The sequence below is a fragment of the Chenopodium album genome, chromosome 16, assembly GCF_948465745.1.
Source record: "Chenopodium album chromosome 16, dcCheAlbu1.1, whole genome shotgun sequence".
Taxonomy (NCBI): Eukaryota; Viridiplantae; Streptophyta; class Magnoliopsida; order Caryophyllales; family Amaranthaceae; genus Chenopodium; species Chenopodium album.
Genome location: NC_137849.1, coordinates 20,115,101 through 20,133,744, shown reverse-complemented (window position 1 = coordinate 20,133,744; position 18,644 = coordinate 20,115,101). Strand labels below are relative to the sequence as shown.

The window sequence follows — 18,644 nt, the reverse complement described above, 5'->3', positions numbered from 1 at the left end:
ATGCGTATGAATTGTGTTCCGAATATCTTTAGCAATGTCACATTGACAAGAACATACTCAAGGCTCTATTAGATAGGCTCTTGATAGTTGATCGATTCGAAATCGTTTTAAGACAAGTAAGTATTACTTGTTGAAACCGACAAAGTAAAGAGCTATTGTTCTTGGTATAGACAACTAACTCTGAAAGCTAAAGAGGATTCAATTACTTCAACGTTTTACAAAAAAGAAATTGAAAGAATATGGCTATATTCATCAAATGTGAACAAACTTGACCTTGAGTAGCTAAAAAGTTCGGTGAAGTACATAATCGACTTGGCAAGATATCAAAAACGTCTAGATTAGACCGAGCGATGTTTGCCTCCATCTCAAAGTTATGAAATTGAAATTTTCATAAATAACTCCACAAAGAACATAGTATGTCTTCACGGAGACCTCTGTGCCATTTGAAAATGACTCGAACGATGATGGATCACATCCCTTCTTATAAAGTTCTTAAAGATTTTCACAAATGACTAATGTTACACTAAATAAAATGTCGAAGCTAAGAAAGGACGCCATATTCAATTATGGATATATTTTACTTCTAAACATCTTTTCAAGTATATATCTAAGGCTCTTAGCCTTAGTGGGAGCTTACTGGCTCAGTGCGACTGATGAGTCTATTTTATATGTATTTTTATTCCTCGTCCCACGGTCATATTTGTGCTTATTTGAGCTCTACGGGGCTATTTTTATTATAAACATACGTTTTCTAGTGTTTTTGTAGAGTTAGTATTATTTTGTAGGAATTTGTAGATTTACGGCAATTCTCGAGCTTATTTAAGTCACTACGAAAATATTAGAGACAGATTATATTTTATGACCAGATATGTGAAGCTCAAGGTCGAGTTAGAGAAATTTAGTTCGGTGATTAAGGGCTCGATTAAGTAAAAGAGGTCCAAAGTTTCCACACGAAATATGGACCAAACAAGTGAAGAAATTTGGGCTAGAGAACTCTAAAATCCTAAGTCCAAGAGCAAAGGGAAGTGAAGAATGCGGAGGCCCAGTTACAACCCCAGCTAGGCGGGCCTGATTAGGCGACCCAATGCCCGATCAGGCGAGTATGATTTCCAGATTGCATTTCCGGCTCTTAGTTTTGGGCTTAGATGTTTCTGGGCTTTTGATGAGGAGTTAGGCGGTGAGTTGTTAGACTTTGCTTAGGATTGGGTTTGTTCTTAGTTATCTTTTGTTGGGATTTTATTTTCTTAATTTATCTTGGTTTATAGTAGTTAAAGTTTTAGTAGGATTGTTTTTTCCCCTTCCTTATAAAAGGATGTAGTTGTAGTACGTGGAAGGGGGTAGTTAGTTTTCTTAGTTTTAGTTTTGTTCTTCTTATTAATCTATTTTATACTTTAGTTGTTGTCAAAAAAAAAAAAATTTTATACTTTAGTTTTATTTTAGTTTTAGTCTAGCTCTTTTTATTTGTTTTACGTATACTTTATATTATTGTTCTTTATTTAAGTTTTATCATTATTGCTTTTTATCATGTATAATTTAATTGCTTTAATTAGTTTAGATTTAGTTATGCACGAGTAGTTTAATACTAGGGTTCTTGGGCATCCATGATTAATATGAAGGAATAATTTATATTGTTTATTTTTAATGTTTTGGGTTAATTTCCTATTAATTGTTATAATGATATGCAATTAGATTTCCGCAGGTTTAATTGTATGAGTAACACAATATTGATTCGAGAGATCAGAATTGATGTTTAGGCTTAGTTTCAATAGGCAGGTTAATTTATAAATGGTTAAGTCAAGATTCGAGAGATGCGATTTAATACTAGTAGATTAATGCTGTGATTATAATACGTAGCAAAAGCCCTTTATAATCTGGTTAATTTATGCATTGATAATTGGTTATTATGTTTTATCTCGGAGTATTAATTATTAGTGAAACTATGACCCTAGATCTTTTTATTATTGCTTATTCCCCTAGTTTATTTATTGTCATAGTATAATTCTCACAATTCTTCCTTATTTCTTGATAATTTAGATTATAATAATTTATTAGGAATAAAAGAATATTGTTTCCTTGTGAATTTGACCCTACTTCCCTATCTATTTTAGTTAGTGGTTTTAGGAATTACTTTTGATTAGGTGATATGACTTTAACCTGTCAAAATTTTGTGTCGTTGCGGGGGAAACAGTTTTATTTTTATTTCTAATTGTTTTTGTAGTCTAGATTATTTTCTCCCGTCTCAAAGAACGCAAGTTCTTTGAGACAGTTTCTCATATTTAGTTGTTAAGTACAGATCAAGAATTAGAGATGACTGCACCACCACCTTCTCCTTTTCACAAGCTTAGCGATTATTCACAGCCATCCTTGACATATTTTCCACATCTTGCTCCTACACCTAATCTCGATGAAGTACAATTCGAGATTAAACCCCAGTTTATTGCTATGATCGAAAGGAAGCAATTTAGCGGAGCTAGGGGTGAAGATCCTAATCTTCATATTTTTGATTTATGCCAATATTGCAACACTATTAGGCAAACTGGGGTCACTCAAGACCAAATTAGGGAGATTCTTTTTCCCTTTTCTTTATGTGGTAATGCTAAATTATGGTATAATGGATTGAATAGATTGCCCTTAGTATTACTAACTGGAGTACTTTTGCTTTGAATTTCTATAATAAATATTACCCTGCAGAGAGGACACCTTTGTTAAGGAGTTCGATCCTAAATTTTTCTCAAGAAGCTGATGAAAGTTTATATGAAGCTTGGGAAAGATTTAAGCATTTGCAGAGAGAATGTCCCCATCATGGGCTAGCACATTGGCAGATAATCCAAGCTTTCTACAATGGGTTTGGATATAATTCAAGAATGATTTTGGACTCTTCAGCTAACGGGAGATTTATGAATTTGGATGAGAATATATCGAGCAATGTTGACAAAGAGATGTCTATTCATAATTCTCAATATGGGAATCCTAGAGGATTTGCAAACAAGGGAAAACACCATGTCGATTCTATATCCTTTTTGCAAGCACAATTGACTTCTATTAGCGAGAAATTAGATAATATTAATAATTCTATTTCATCATCCGTTGCTATTGTTTCTGCTATTGGTACTAACTCTGCAATATTTTGTGATAATTGTGGTCTTGTAGGTCATTGGGTGCAGGACCGCAAGAGTTCACTTGAGAAAGTTAATGCTTTTCAGACCTATAAGCAAATTAGTCCATACTCTAACACCTACAATACAGGGTTGAAAAATAACCAAAATATGTCGTATAATAGTACGAATGTGCTTTACCGTCAAGGTTGGTATTCTTTAAGTTGACCAAGTGTACCATGCACATGGGGTTGGTAGGTTTATGCTTGCCCTCCAAGGATGGGTTTTTAGTTCTTAACTACTCCCTCCTTATGTGATGACACTTGTCATTTGATTATTGTTTCATGGCTTTTAATTTAATTTAGAATTAAATTAATTGCTTACTTTTCTCACTCTATCATTTCTCCCACATGGAAAGATGATTGAAGTTTTTGGGAACCTTTGCCTAAAGGCAAAAAAAAAAAAAAAATAATAATAGAAAATGGAAGTCAAGATGCTCGGCGGCTTCCAGACGGCTGTTGTACATCCTGCAAAATCGAAAACAAAGATTAATACGCGCATGTGTAATAACTTTGATAAAAAAATACTCCCTCCGTTACATATTACTCGCAACAAAGGGGTATTATTTGTGAGACATAAAATATTCCTTTGTTGTGAGTAATATGTAACGGAGGGAGTAAAATAAGACTTACCGCGACCATCCAATGATCACGGCATGACAAAGTCACGAGGGCTCTCCGATAAGAAGCTCGAAAAGCACGCATAGTCCTCACCATGCCGTTCACGGTCTCCCGCAGGACCTGTTCCAAAAGTAATAACAACAAAGGGCAGTTATAAAAAATGTATATGATATATGAAAAAGAAAAGATATACATGTACAGAATAAACATACCGACTCAACTGTCTCTGGTACAAACGGTATGTCCTCAGCCTTCACCGCTGGAAGCGTCTCACGAATTACTAACCCAAAAGCATCGGTATACGTCACCTTCACCGTAGGAGGCACCCAACCACCCAGCTCCACTCGCTAAAATATATACAATAAAAAGAATAAAAGTTCCGAACAATATATGAAGAAAGAAAAAAAAAAGAAAAGAAAAATGCTAACCGGGACAAAAGCTGGGAAAGGAGTCAGCCTGGATGCAAAAAACGTCGGGTAAGACACATCCGGTAGCACCAACTGCTCCAATCCGCTGGATAACCAAGGATCGCTTGAGCTCGATCCTCGGTAGGCAGCAGATCCAGACGCAGCATCTGAATCGGAGGATCCGCAAGAACCAAAGGCTCCTCGAACGCAAACTGCCAGAGAACACGCTCGCCTAAAAACCAGGCGTCTGTCCTCTGGAGCACAGAAAGTCCCTGATAAAGGGCTCGAAAACGGCAACGAACTGCGCCTGCTGAAACAACCTCAGGGCCCGCGACGATCAAACTCCAAGGACGGAGATCGATCTAAAAAACACAATCACGTGAGAAAGCCACTCGAAAAAAAAATATATACATATGTGTGTTGTCAAAACCATAGTCACCGACGTATGAGTCGCCGAAAGAATCCTCTGGCGAAAGTTGCCGACTGTAGTAGCTCGCTTCTTCCTTATCATGAACAAACAATGGCTGATAGGAAAACGAGCCTCCCCGAGTATCCTGGGGGCTAGGAAAGGCAGGTAGGAGTACCCCCAAGCCTAAAATAGAATACAATGTGATAAAAAAGAGCCAAAATGGTGATAAAAAAATAATAAAAAGATTAAGATAAATACGCACCTCGAGGATACGACCATGCCATGAAATGGAGATCCAGAGCACCTCAGTAGCTATCGCAGAATCCATCACCCGGGTCGCCTTGCCCATAGCTGTAAGCATACGGGCATATAACACCTCTGCCCAACTCAAGTTACCTATTGATATGTCTATTTTATATAGTATTTTACCCCCGTTCCTTGGTCAGAATTGGTAGTGTTTTTGTCTCTTTAGAGCCACTTTTATTACTAATTTGTGTTTTCTAGTGTTTTCGTAGTTTTGGTTGAGTTTTGTAGGGATTTGCACTTTTGGAGCATTTTCCCGGGATTTTATGGCGTGACTACGAGCATTGGAGGAGCACGACCAGTTTTCGTAGCCCAGGGCCGGTTAGAGTCATCAAACCGGTGATTAAGGGCTCGACATATGAGATACCGAGGCATTGGACACTAAATATTAAAAGCCCCAAAGAGGAAATTCGGATTGGGCTAAGAAGGGAAGCCCAATCGAAGTCCAAGCAAAGCCGGGCCAGATCGGGCAACCTTTGGCTCAATCGGGCAACTGCCCAGAATCAGAAGGCGAGGAAAAAGGCGGGGCCAATCGGGCGGCCCTTTGCCCGATCGGGCGCGTGTTTCTGATAAGACGTTTTCGGCAATTTTTACTTAGTTTCTAATTAGGATTTTAGGAACTTAGTATAAATACGTTTTGTGTTGTTTTTATACGATTACTCTTTATTATTCTCTCTTAACCTCTTTTACCTCTTCTCTTAGACTTTCTTTCTCAACTTAGTTTTCCTCTCTTATTTTCTCTCTCTACAACTTTATACCTTGTTCTTGATTCAAGTCATTATTTCCATTACTTTGGTAACGATTTCTTCTCTATTTATTTTAATAATTTTATTTCTTTGTTTCATCATGTCTTATTTAATTGCTTTGATTAGTGTAGATTTAATTATGCGTGGGTAGTTTTCTTTCTAGGGTTTATGGAGATCCTTAAATAATATGGAGGGGTAATTTATTGTTGTTAATTGTCAATGCTTAATTAATTTCCTATTGATTGATTTAATGCTATGCAACTAGGTTTGCGCAGATCTTTTATGTATGAGTTTAGCAATATTGATTCGAGATTCGAGAGATGAGAATTGATATTTAGGCTTAGTTTCAATAGGCAGGTTAATTTATAAATGGTTAAGTCGAGATTCGAGATATGAGATTTAATACCGGTAGATTAATTATGTGATTGTAATACGTAGCTGTAGACACCCAAATGTGTCTCCCCAAAACCAAACCCAGTGATGAATACCTTTTGCGTCGAATGATTATCGAATAAGGTGAAAGTGTGAAAGGTCAGGTGTTGCGGTTGGTTTTTTTATTAAAAATTCTTTCTTTCTGTTTTCGAAAAACAACTCTGTTTTGTGAAAACAGCCAAGCCAGTTTAGTTTGGTCCACGACAAGGGTCCAATAATAGTGTAGTTGGATGGGGCTTTCAAAGAGCTTTCCAACGATATATTATAAGCCCAATTCCGATGAATAATGAGGAATTTATGGCCAAAATACTAAACTAGGCCCGGTTTGATCTTTACATGCGACCCAATGATCTAGGGGAGGGCCCAATGTTAATTATTATTCCTAAAGTTATTAGAATTAATTATAGTCTTCTAGAATTCTTTAGAAGGTTCTCTTTAATCCTTATAAGATTAGAATTAATAATTAGATTTTGATAAAGTTTTATTTGGAATAAAATATTATTTTATGAAAATACGATTTCGATTTTCATACGGACGTTACAAATCAATTTTCATTGATAAGTGGAATCCGTGTTTGAAAGCGCGTAGGAATCCAGGCTGTTGCCAAACGACAGGTCTGTCGCCACGCGACAAGCCTTGTCTCCATGCGACAGACCCTGTCGCCTGGCGACAAGGTCGGTTTTGCAGCGACAGAGTGGAGTTTTATTCCTTATTAAATTCTACCTATTTCCGGACTGTTTTCTTATAAATAGGGTCCTAAACCTCCGTTTTTATTCATGAAAAATCAATTATCATCAATTATCATCAACAATCATCTCACTCTCAAAAGCTAGAAGCTTTCTCTCTCTCTAGCTTTTCTTGTACAAAATTCCGCATTCACGAGATCTAGATACACCTAGCCAAGTTCGAAGTTGCCTTCGCTCTAGACGTGAAAGGTTATAATTTCTGAGGGTTTGGTCCCTAATCTCGATTTCAATTATTTAATTTAATCGTTTGATTTATTATTTTCCTTGAAGTTACTAACGCGTGTATTTTGTTATTAGAAAGAGGCACGAGGCATCAAAGTATGTAATCTTATTGCTCCATTCTTGTAGAAAGCATGTTTAAATTTGTAGTATCATGTTAGGATGTTATTATTGCTTTCTAGTATCATGTTTAGGGTGCCTTTTACTCTTTTCTAATATCATGTTAGTATCATGTTAGGGCTAAAGCTTTGATTTTTATTGCTTAGTGACATGCTAAGGTTTGTTATTAATCTTGTTAGTATCATGCCTAGGATCTTGCTATTAATATTATGCTTTAACATGATTATGATTGTTATAATTATGATTATGATGATTGTTATTATGTTGCTTGATATATTATTATTGTTATTGCTTGATCACGCCCTCTCTTGCAGGTTTAAAGGGAATTTGTACTTGTAATCACGCTTAATAAGATAATTAATAATCTTGTTTAGGGCTAATATGATTATAATTCAAGTGATCGCCCAATAATAGTTTGCTTGTGCATTAAATTCAACCAACATAGATAAACAGGTTTAGGGTTAACTTATTGTTTGCATGTTAGTCAGAAAGTGCACATGAATAGGAGAAGAATGAAGTAGAGGCCTATTTAGGGCAGGTTCAATCTCTTTTAGGTTGGATTTGTACCTTCATCCCCGAACCCTATTTGGTTCAAGACCTTTTGGAGTTGACGATCTCCTGGATCGTTAAGGGGTGTAATCTTCACCTTGTGAACGGTTTACAAGTTCCTAAAACTTGTTGGCGACTCTTTTGCTCTAGCTTCCTTCCCTTTGGACGCCACCATGCTTAAGTGTATGATCACAGTGGGGTTCAAGCTTGGGGTTAATGGCTTGAAATATTCCCTACAGTTTTTGGCGACTCCACTGGGGAGGATTTCTATTTTAATTCCTGAAATTTATTTCGGCATTGATTTAGAATGAGTGGATGAGACTCGAAAAGTTCTAAGTATTTCATGTGCGTAATTTTAATTAGCATTATTGTCATATGCATAAAAAAGGTCCTCATTGGATAGACCATCCGAAATGAGTAAAAAACATAGGATTTTTACACGTAGGAAACTTGAGAAATATCTTTCACAACTAGAATTGAAATAACGCTGCGAAATCTGGAAATTTCTAAGAACATAGATACTTGCTGAGGCATGTAGGAACTAGCGCCTAGAAAACAGGGCTTGTCGCCTGTAAAGTGTTTCTGTCGCCTGGTGACAGTTCTGTCGCTTGGCGACAAAGGCACTTTTGCGGCGACAATCCCTGTAGTCTGGCGCCAAGTTCTTCCAATACCGAGCCAGAACTCTGCCTTCTTGTTTCGACCATTTCTAGCACTGTTGGCTCGATTCTACTTCCTGATTGAGTTTTTCTCACTTTTCTGAAACCCATATGTGTTCTACATATGGACATAACCCTCTGGGGGTTCACGCTCCATCTACCCAATCGAACGCTGTTGGCAACGACGGGTACATCCGAGTTTGTGAATCCACCAAACCGTGGAAGCAAATTTTTAACTTGCGGGGTCCCATCCACTCGCACCAACCCTTCCAAAGGTAAGGCTTCCGCGCGGTGCATCTGGACTCATAACCATGGACCCTCTTTGACTAACCCATATCCTGAACTTTAGAGAACTAGAGCCATGGTTAGGTTGCAAACTCATTGCATCACATCGTGACTATTTGATCTACTTGTGCATTCTTTGCTTGTGCATACCTTATATGTGCTAACCGTTTGTTTGACTTGTGTTTAAGTCTAAATAAACCAATTAATGACTAAAAAGGACTTTGTCTAATTAATTAATTAAATAATTAATTTGACTAATTAAAGACTAATAAAGTAATTAATTTGACTTAGTACGACTGTAGGCATGTCCCCTTAGAGTAAAATTACTGGAAACAGTCCCAGATTAATGTTCCAAAAATGGCGCAGGAGTTTGGGCTGTGGCGCCGCAGTTTACTGCTTGTCACCTGGCGACAAGCTTTAAACTGTGGCGACAAATCACGAATAGTATAATTAACCAGTCTGCTAATCAGTTTAATCAATTTGTTAAGTCCTTATTTGAATTTAGGCACCTAGTCCCATGGTCATACACAAGGGTCAAAGCATGTCACTTGCACTCACTTATAAAACACACACTTAACATGTATGTCACACCTTGACCATGTCTAGAGAGTCTTGAATGCGTATTTTCCGTCATTTTTTTTGGGGGGTAAGTCGGATATTAATCCTCCAATTAAACCACTTGTTTGAACCCATTCCCAAAAATATACACTTTATCTATTTTTTTTAAACCATAAAATCAAAGTCAATTTAAGTCAAGTCATTAAAACAAATATGGTTTAATCTACAGCGCGTGGTTAAGAAAGGAAGGGCGTTTAATCAAGGATAACACTTTCGTTCAAGTCTCACTTTTTGATAAACCAATCAGTCAAAGAAGGAAAGCTAAGAAGACAATGGCAAGTCAGGAAGAAGTCAACGAACTCAGGGGACAGGTGGCTAACATCGCTGAAATGTTGAAGAGTCTGACTCTTCAAATCAATGACCCTGCAAGACAACAACAGATGGAGCTCATCCAGGAAAGTTTGAGCAGATTATCCAATGACTATAGATTGCAAGGCATTAGCTCACAAGGGGTCTCGGTGGACAAGGATCTTCTTCCGCAGAAGTTCAATGGCAACGACATCCCGAAATTCAAAGCAATGGATAACCCTTACTTTCATTTAAGAGCTTTTGAAACTGTAATGAATATTAAGGGAATAGACAAAAAAGCTTTTCATTTTGTGTTTCCTCTATCTTTAGAAACCGTTTGTCAGCAATGGTACTTCTCTCTTGATAAAGAGAAAACCTCTAGTTGGGAGTCAATTGTAAACGCTTTTATTGATAGATATAAATGCAATATTCAAGCAGAAAGAGAATGAAGGCTTTACTTCCTTCTTTAATAAATGGAGGGAAATGTCTGCAAAGATGGTTGAGGTGCCTAGTGAGAAAGAATCTGTGAGGACGTTTATCAAGAACCGCCAAGAAAAATATTCTAAGCATCTCAAATACCAAAATAACTTGCACACTTTCAAGGCCGTCTATGACATTGGTATCAATATTGAAGACGACCTAGCTAAACAGAAAGCTGCTAACAACAGTAACTCTAATAGTGGCTGGAAAGGTAAGAAGAACGACAATCCTTCTTCTTCCAAAAGCACCCACTCAAATAATGTTAGCACCTTTAATTTGAGTGAAGTCCTCGCCATGAATAATCAAGGACAAAAGAAGCCACTTAGGAGGAACTTTACTCCTATTGACATGAGTTATGACACCGCATTCAATCGCTTACATGCAAAAGGTTTTATAACTCCCATTGGACCATTTGGGGACCCACCTGTCGAGAAGAGAACGGCTAGCTGGAACCCCAATGCACATTGCAAGTATCATCAGGGTAGGGGCCATCTCACAGAAAATTGTTAGAAGCTAAAGGAAGCGATCCAAGATTTAATTGATAACAACAAACTTCCATTGCCCCCTACAAGCAAGAAGCCAAGTATTAATAATGCACCACCCTTGGATTTCTTGGCTATTTCCGATGAGGAAAATCAGGTTGACCCCTCGAACCTCATCAAACCTATCGAAGCTATTGAAGAAGAGGAGGAAATCTTCGAAGATGCCGAGGATCATTTTCCTTGTGGACAAGAACCTTCGACAAAACAAGAAGTGTGTATCCTTATTCAGGTTATGTTTGAAGCAAGAGAATTATTACGCGAGGCCATGGAGGTGGTAAAGGAACGAAACGAGCTACTCAAAAGTAGACCTCCACCTAAAGAGAAGAAATCATTCTCCCTCCAAGTAATTGACACACCCAAAAGGAGCAATAGGCCATACACTCCAATTGGAACTTCTTATGCAAACATGTTCAAAATGCTCTCCGAGAATGGTAAAATTCAACCTCTCGAATCGAGACCATTTGAATCACTAAAAAGGACAGATAGGTACTACTATCCATATCATCAATCGGGAGGACATACTATAGAAAATTGTTTCAAGTTCAAAGACTTGGTCCAAAGATTGATTGATAACAAGAAGCTAGTTCGAATCCCACAAGAACAAGATACTACCGTTAATGGGGTTTGGGATAGTGATGACGAGGATGTCTACCTTAAGGACGTCGAAGAAACTCCACTCTCGACAATATATCCAGTAGGTGACATTTGGAATGAAGAAGATTCACCTATAGATGTCCTCACCAGATCCGGGAGAATGCAACCTCCCATTATTACACAACCTATTCCCACTACTCAGCAAGTTCCCATACCAATTATAGAAGACAACGATGTTGTCAAACAATTAAAAAAGATTAAGGTCGAAATGAACGTATGGAAGCTTCTAGCTACATCCCGAGAACATAGAATCGTAGTCATGGATGCCTTAGCTAATGTAGGGATAGAATCGGACACTACTCCTGAGGGGTTGGCTAACTTCCTCACGAGCGATCTCCCAAGTCCTACTAATATGATCACTTTTTCCGACAAAGATCTACCACCAGAAGGTGACAAACACAACAAAGCTCTCAACCTCACAGTAATTTGCAAGAGAATGAACGTCCCTATGACTCTTGTAGATAATGGATCGGGAATTAATGTTTGCCCACTTAGAACTGCGAGGATGTTGGGGATAAGGGACGAAGATTTATCTCCATCAACACAAGGGATAAAAGCTTATGATAACTCACGTCGCCAAGCATTAGGCACAATTACCATGAACATAACGACGGGAGTAATTGAGCATGCCACCACATTCCAAGTGGTAGATATTAAAGCTTCGTTCAACTTACTGTTGGGACGCCCTTGGCTTCATGACCTCAAGGCCATCCCTTCATCTCTTCACCAACAAGTGAAAGCCATAGCTGGAGGAGTACCAATTACAATCGATGCTTCACCCATGAGGATCAAAATAGTAGAAAATCCACTAATCCACTAATCAAAATAGTAGAAAATCCACTAACCAATTACAATCGATGCTTCACCCATGAGAATGACGAAGATCTATGGGGCTTTTAATGAAGAGGTCTCCTTGATCGAGGAAGATGAAAGGACCCCTCTTCGCTATGACCTCCACTCCAACACAGGGGCGGATCTAGGGGGGGTTCAAGGGGGTTCATTGAACCCACAGATTTTTCGGAAAAAAATTATAAGTTTTAATTTTTTTTTTTTAAAAAAAAAAGAAAAAAGGGTTAAAACTAATTTATGTGAGATAAATAATCAAATGTTAAAGCCTGGCACATTGGTAAGGGAGTGATTGTTAGAGCATTGAATCTCCTCCTTAGGGCTTGGGTTCGATTCCTGCTGCCCTCATTTTATGTTTTTATTTTTTTTTTGATATTTTTTTCCGAGTTCTTCTGTTCTTTATGAGTTTGTGAGACCTCTTATTCCTCTACTCCTCTTAATTCTTAAATCTTTATTTAATGGTTAATCTCATTTAATGTTTTTATCTTTCTTTTTTGTAATTTTTTTCCGAGTTCTTCCGTTCTTCGTGAGCTTGTGAGACCTCTTATTCCTCTACTCCTCTTAATTCTTAAATCTTTATTTAATGGTTGATTTTATTAAAATTAGTGATAATTAGTTAATTACATACTAATTTTTTTTAATTGGTTTTAATATATTGTTGAATACTTGAATTGTTGACAAATTGAATTGTAGAAACTTAGAATTTAAAATTTTTACTTGGTCTTTTAATTGATAATTAGAAGAAGTTTACATTGTTCAATTTGTGTTTATTGGGGGCTTGAGATTTTTTATTTTTATGTGTAATATTGATTTTTTGCAATAGAAATATAGATTTATAGAAGTAGTAATGTATTAGCACGCTTTAATTTCAAACTATGAAAACTCGAAAAATGCTTTTGTAGGTTTTTTTTTTTTTTTTTTTTTTTTTTTTGTAAAATCCATCCATTTGTAATTTAAAAAAAAATGAACTTATGTATTGAATATTTAGTTAATATATGATCATCATTTTTTTAAAAATTCCGAACCCACAGTTCGGAATTCCTGGATACGCCACTGCTCCAACATGATAACCAATGCTATCTTGAGAAAACAAGGACACTTCCCTAGAATGACTCTAGGAAAGAAGAAAGGGATAGCAAAACAGATGGGACTACCTGACCTCCCTAAACTAGATACTTTCGGACTTGGTTTCGAACCGACTCTCGAAGATCTAAAGTGAGCCCAGGAAAAATCAAAAGCACGTAGAAATGCTCGCGCACAAAAGAAAGCAATCCCAATGGATCAATACCCTCTTACCTTAAATGGACAATTCATAAGAGAGGGAGAAGATTATCCATGTTACGAATTTCCAGAACTTTTCGTTGTAAACGGCATAAGACAACCTGGGTTCGAAATATTTCTGGATTGTTGCTTTCTAGATGAGATCCCAACTCCTATACATAAAGAAAAAGCACCCCCATGCTTTGAATTTAAAGTCATGGGACTCCTCTTTGGGCAAGAAAAGAATGAGCCAAGATATAAAGAGGATAACTCTTCACTCGTTCAAACAGTCCTACAAAGCGAGAACTTTGATCCTTCCAAGTTCATCACTCCAGTAGAGGATTTAGTGCGAGGATGGCGCAAGACAGGGAAAGTGACTACTGCAAACGGAAAGAAGATCTCAATAACTACAGGACAAGGGCCAATGTTCGAAGAATCGTCTGAGTTAGAGTCTGAGTCAGAGTCTTCCCCTATCGAGTCCTCTAAGTCTCTAGTTATAGCACCTCCCTCTAATTCTTCTACTCTAGTATCTACTCGTAGGATAGTTAGCAATCAAGTCCCAACGGACATTTCTTTATTCGATGTAATGATTTCTGAGTTTAATAATATGTCTTCTTCCCCTTATTCCTTGTGTCTTTCTTTAGCTCAAGATGACGAGTATTGCTTAACTAACGATGAAAATGACAAAGAAATCATTAAAGCAATGGAAACACTTGAAAATAAAACACCAATAGTTGAGGACACTGAAACGGTTGATATCTCAAAAGATCCAACCATCAAAAGAGAAGTTAAAATCGGACTCACGCTAAACAAAGATGAAAGAACCGATTTAATTAATCTACTTAAAGAATTCATCGATGTATTCGCATGGTCATATGAAGATATGCCAGGCATTAATAGAGAAATAGCTCAACACACTATACCATTAATCCCAGGAATGAAACCTGTAAAACAAAAGTTGCGTCGAATGAAACCCGACGTAGCTCTTAAAATAAAAGAAGAAGTACAAAAGCAAATAATACCCCGAATGGGCTGCAAATGTAGTCCCAGTTCCAAAAAAGGATGGTAGGGTTTGAATGTGTGTCGACTATCGAGATCTAAATAAGGCAAGTCCAAAGGACGACTTCCCTTTACCACACATCAATATTTTGGTAGATAATACAGCAAATCACGCACTTCTCTCATTTATGGATGGATACGCAAGGTACAACCAGATCCTCATGGCCGAGGAAGACATGGAGAAAACAACATTCATAACACCTTGGGGTACTTACTGCTACACTGTAATGCCATTCGGGTTGAAAAACGCGGGTGCCACTTACCAACGAGCAGCAAATGCCTTACTCCATGACATGATGCACAAAGAAGTCGAAGTATATGTGGATGACATGATTGTGAAATCTAAAGACCGTCCAAGACATTAAGAGGCCTTGAGAAAATTCTTCGAGAGGCTAAGAAAATACAACATGAGGTTGAACCCATCCAAGTGTGCTTTTGGAGTAACCTCAGGCAAACTCTTGGGATATGTCATAAGCTCTAGAGGAATAGAGATCGACCCAACCAAGATCAAAGCAATCATGTCAATACCATCGCCCAAAACCGAGAAGAAAATTCGAGGATTTTTTGGCCGGTTGCAATATATAAGTAGGTTCATATCTAAGCTAACAACAATTTGTGAACCAATATTCAAGAAGCTTAAGAAAAATGTGCCAGTAATATGGGACGACGAGTGTCAAAAAGCCTTTGAGAAGATCAAAGCCTATCTCGTCAATCCTCCCGTATTAGCCCCAACGCTTCCAGGAATTCCTCTAAGGCTATACTTAACAGTCACCAAAGAAACAATGGGAGCTATGCTCGCACAAGAGGTAGAAGGAAAAGAAAACGCCATCTACTACCTAAGCAAAAAGATGCTCGAATAAGAAGCACGCTATACACCACTTGAGAAATTGTGCCTCGCATTGGTGTGGGCCACAACCAAGTTAAGACATTACATGCTTGTTCACACAGTGTTTGTAGTGTCACGAATGGATCCTCTCAAGTACTTATTCGAGAAATCCACGCTTAATGGACGCATCTCAAGGTGGATAGTCAACCTAGCCCAGTTTGATGTATGATTCATGCCTCAAAAAGCCATCAAAGGATCTGTAGTCTCGGACTTCTTGGCGGACATTCCAATAGAAGATTCGACACCAATACACGACAATGAATTTCCAGATGAAGACTTAATGGTCACGGAAGATGATACTTGGACTTTATACTTCGATGGAGCCTTGAACCAAAAGGGATGTGGCGTAGGAGTCCTATTAGTATCACCTAAAGAGGAGCATGTTCCAATTTCAATAAAGTTAGATTTCGACGTTACCAACAACGCTGCAGAGTATAAAGCATGCGTGGTAGATTGGGCGTAAAGAAATTTCGAATATTCGGAGATTCTTCCTTGATCATCAACCAAATCTCCAAAAGATGGAAAGTAAGGAGCAAAAGCTTAGCCCCTTACCAAACCTATCTGGAAACTCTCACCGATCAACTGGAAAAGGTGGAATACACATATCTACCTAGAGAAGAAAACCAATTTGCCGATGCCTTGGCAAGACTAGCCTTAATGGTTAGGATTCCTAAGGAAATTGAGTAAATGCCTCTAACGATAGAGAAAAGACACAAACCAGCATATATTCAAACTATAGAGGATGATGAAACAATCCAAGAAGAAGAAGAAGAAGAAGAAGAACCATGGTATACCGACATACTCAATTATGTCACCAAAGGAGAATACCCTCCTCATGCTGACAAAAGAGCAAAACGAGCTTTGAGACTTTTGGCTTCCCAATACGTACTCATAAATGATGAGCTACACAAAAGGGTACCTAAAGGTCGAGCCCTATTATGTGTAGGCAAGAAGAACGCTCAAAGAACTATGAGAATAGTCCACGAAGGAGTATGTGGAACACATGTTAATGGCAAAATGCTAGTCCAAAAGATAATGCGAGAAGGATATTATTGGACTACCATGAATAGGGATTGTCATCAATATGTAAAAAGATGCCCTAAGTGCCAAATTTATGCAAATTTACAACATATTCCTCCATCTCTTCTCTACACCTACACCTCACCATGGCCATTCTCAACATGGGGAATCGATATAATCGGAAAAATCACACCTCCTGGAACAAGAGGCCACGAGTATATCTTGGTAGCAATTGATTACTTCACAAAGTGGGTAGAAGCATAATCATATGCTAAACTCACTGCAAAACATGTAGCACTCTTTATCGAAAGGAACATAATTTGTCGATACGGAGTCCCACATGAGATTATAACTGACAATGGAGCTCACTTTCAAGCCGAATGTGAAGAATTGTTACAAAAGTACGGTATTCAACATCACCATTCTTCCCCTTATAGACCTCAAGCAAATGGAGCAGTTGAGGCAGCTAATAAAAATTTAAAAACTATCATCGAGAAAATGACAGAAAATTACAAGGATTGGCCCGACAAACTCCATTTTGCACTTTGGGGTTATCGCACGTCAATTCGAACATCAACAGGAAACACGCCATTCGCCCTAGTCTATGGAATGGATGCCGTACACCCTGTAGAACTAGAAATACCTTCTCTATGCATTGCGTTAGAAAGTAAACTCGATGAAGTTGAACGGACTAGAGCACGGTGTGAAGAGTTAATTCTACTTGATGAAAAACGACTAGAAGCTCTACATCATACCCAATGCTACCAAACTCGTATGGCTAGACACTTCAACAAGAAGGTCAAGACAAGAAACATCAAGGTTGGAGACTTGGTACTAAAAGCACTAAGGAAAAATGTTTTGGATCCAAGAGGCAAATTCAGGCCCAATTGGTCCGGACCATACATTGTCAAAAAAATCTTGTCAGGAGGTGCAGCTCTGTTAACTGACATGGACGGCAATGAATTTTCAAACATGACCAATCTTGACCAACTTAAGAAGTACTACCCATAATTACTTGAGTAGGACACTCAAGAGAGCTACGTTTGGCCTGATTCCTTAAGAAAGGATACGTAGGCAACCCTTTAAAAATGGTGCGGCCACTTTAATTATCAAACATTTCGTGTCTCAGCAAAAAAAAAAAAATAGTCGCCAAACGACAAGAGTGTCGCCAGGCGACAAGGGGAAAAGACTGGCGACAGACTCATATGAGCAGCGCCAATTTTCTGCGTATATCTGGACAACTTCGGTACATTCTGGAAATTTTTTCGTTTTCCATACTTGCAGAAATATTTTCAGAAATAAATATTTTAAGTTGTTTTCATTGCTTTAAATGAACAAATGTAAAGTTAATTTAATTAAAAAAAGCTGAAATTGCATTAATAAGTAAAAGAATTACATCATTGATGGAATTTAAATAAAGCTTAAAAAATTAAAATTAACTTAAAATGTCTAATAAATCGAAGGAAAAACAATACTCTAATCTTTCTTTTCTTTCTTCATTCTTTTCCAATTCTTGTCAGAGGCTTCTTCTTCATCCATCACTTTTGCTAAGAGACATCCATTAGAGGCTCTACATTCGATTTTAGTATGGATAGTCTCTCCCACAGCTAAAACTCCATGCTTCTTCTCTACCCAAACCTTCTTTTTTGTAGAATCCACCTTTCTTTTCCCTTTGTCTTTTTTAGCACTCTTCTTTTTAGGCGTCACAGGAGTCTTAAACTCAACTCTTTCACCTGGGCGTTCCTTCTCAGGCATTTTCTTGTCACCAAGGCGAGTCTTCACATTGGTCTTCTCTATTTTGGTTCGGTCCTCTTGAGATCTACCAGTCAACCATTGTTTCACATCATTGGACAAAGAAGGTGGAGCCTTTTGGGTAATCACTTTCCATAATGGCCTAGGACACCAATACCCATCAAAACGTTTAACTTCTTGTGAAACCGGGAATTCATAAGGGCGACGAAGATCTCCCGTAGGAATGGTTTACGCAATCCCATATTGCCTCTTTACTCTGCAGGGATAATAAAAGGTCAATTTTGAGAAACTAGGAAGACGGCAAAAGGGTTGGGTATTACAACCAATCATCTTTTCAAGCTTCCACTAGGGAATGACCCATTTAATGGAGAAGTCACAACAGGCAAAGACTTTGCCCCACTCACGGCGACCCATCTTCAAGGACAAAACGTTTCTTTCGTCGAACAAAGCAATTGGGCGTATATTTGTCAATATTATCAGGAGGACTAATCAATTCTAGTCTCTCCATTAGCCACATCTGTAAAAATCAATGCATATAATCAGTATTGCTATACAAAAATATATTTTTAATTTCTGTAATTAAAAATATTAT

General features: G+C 37.8%; 1 pseudogene; it reads right to left on the bottom strand.

The window, feature by feature from the left end:
• Positions 1-2,708: 2,708 nt before the first annotated feature.
• LOC145587063 (small nucleolar RNA R71) lies at positions 2,709-2,804 on the bottom strand (annotated as a pseudogene).
• Between the last annotated feature and the right edge of the window lie 15,840 nt (positions 2,805-18,644).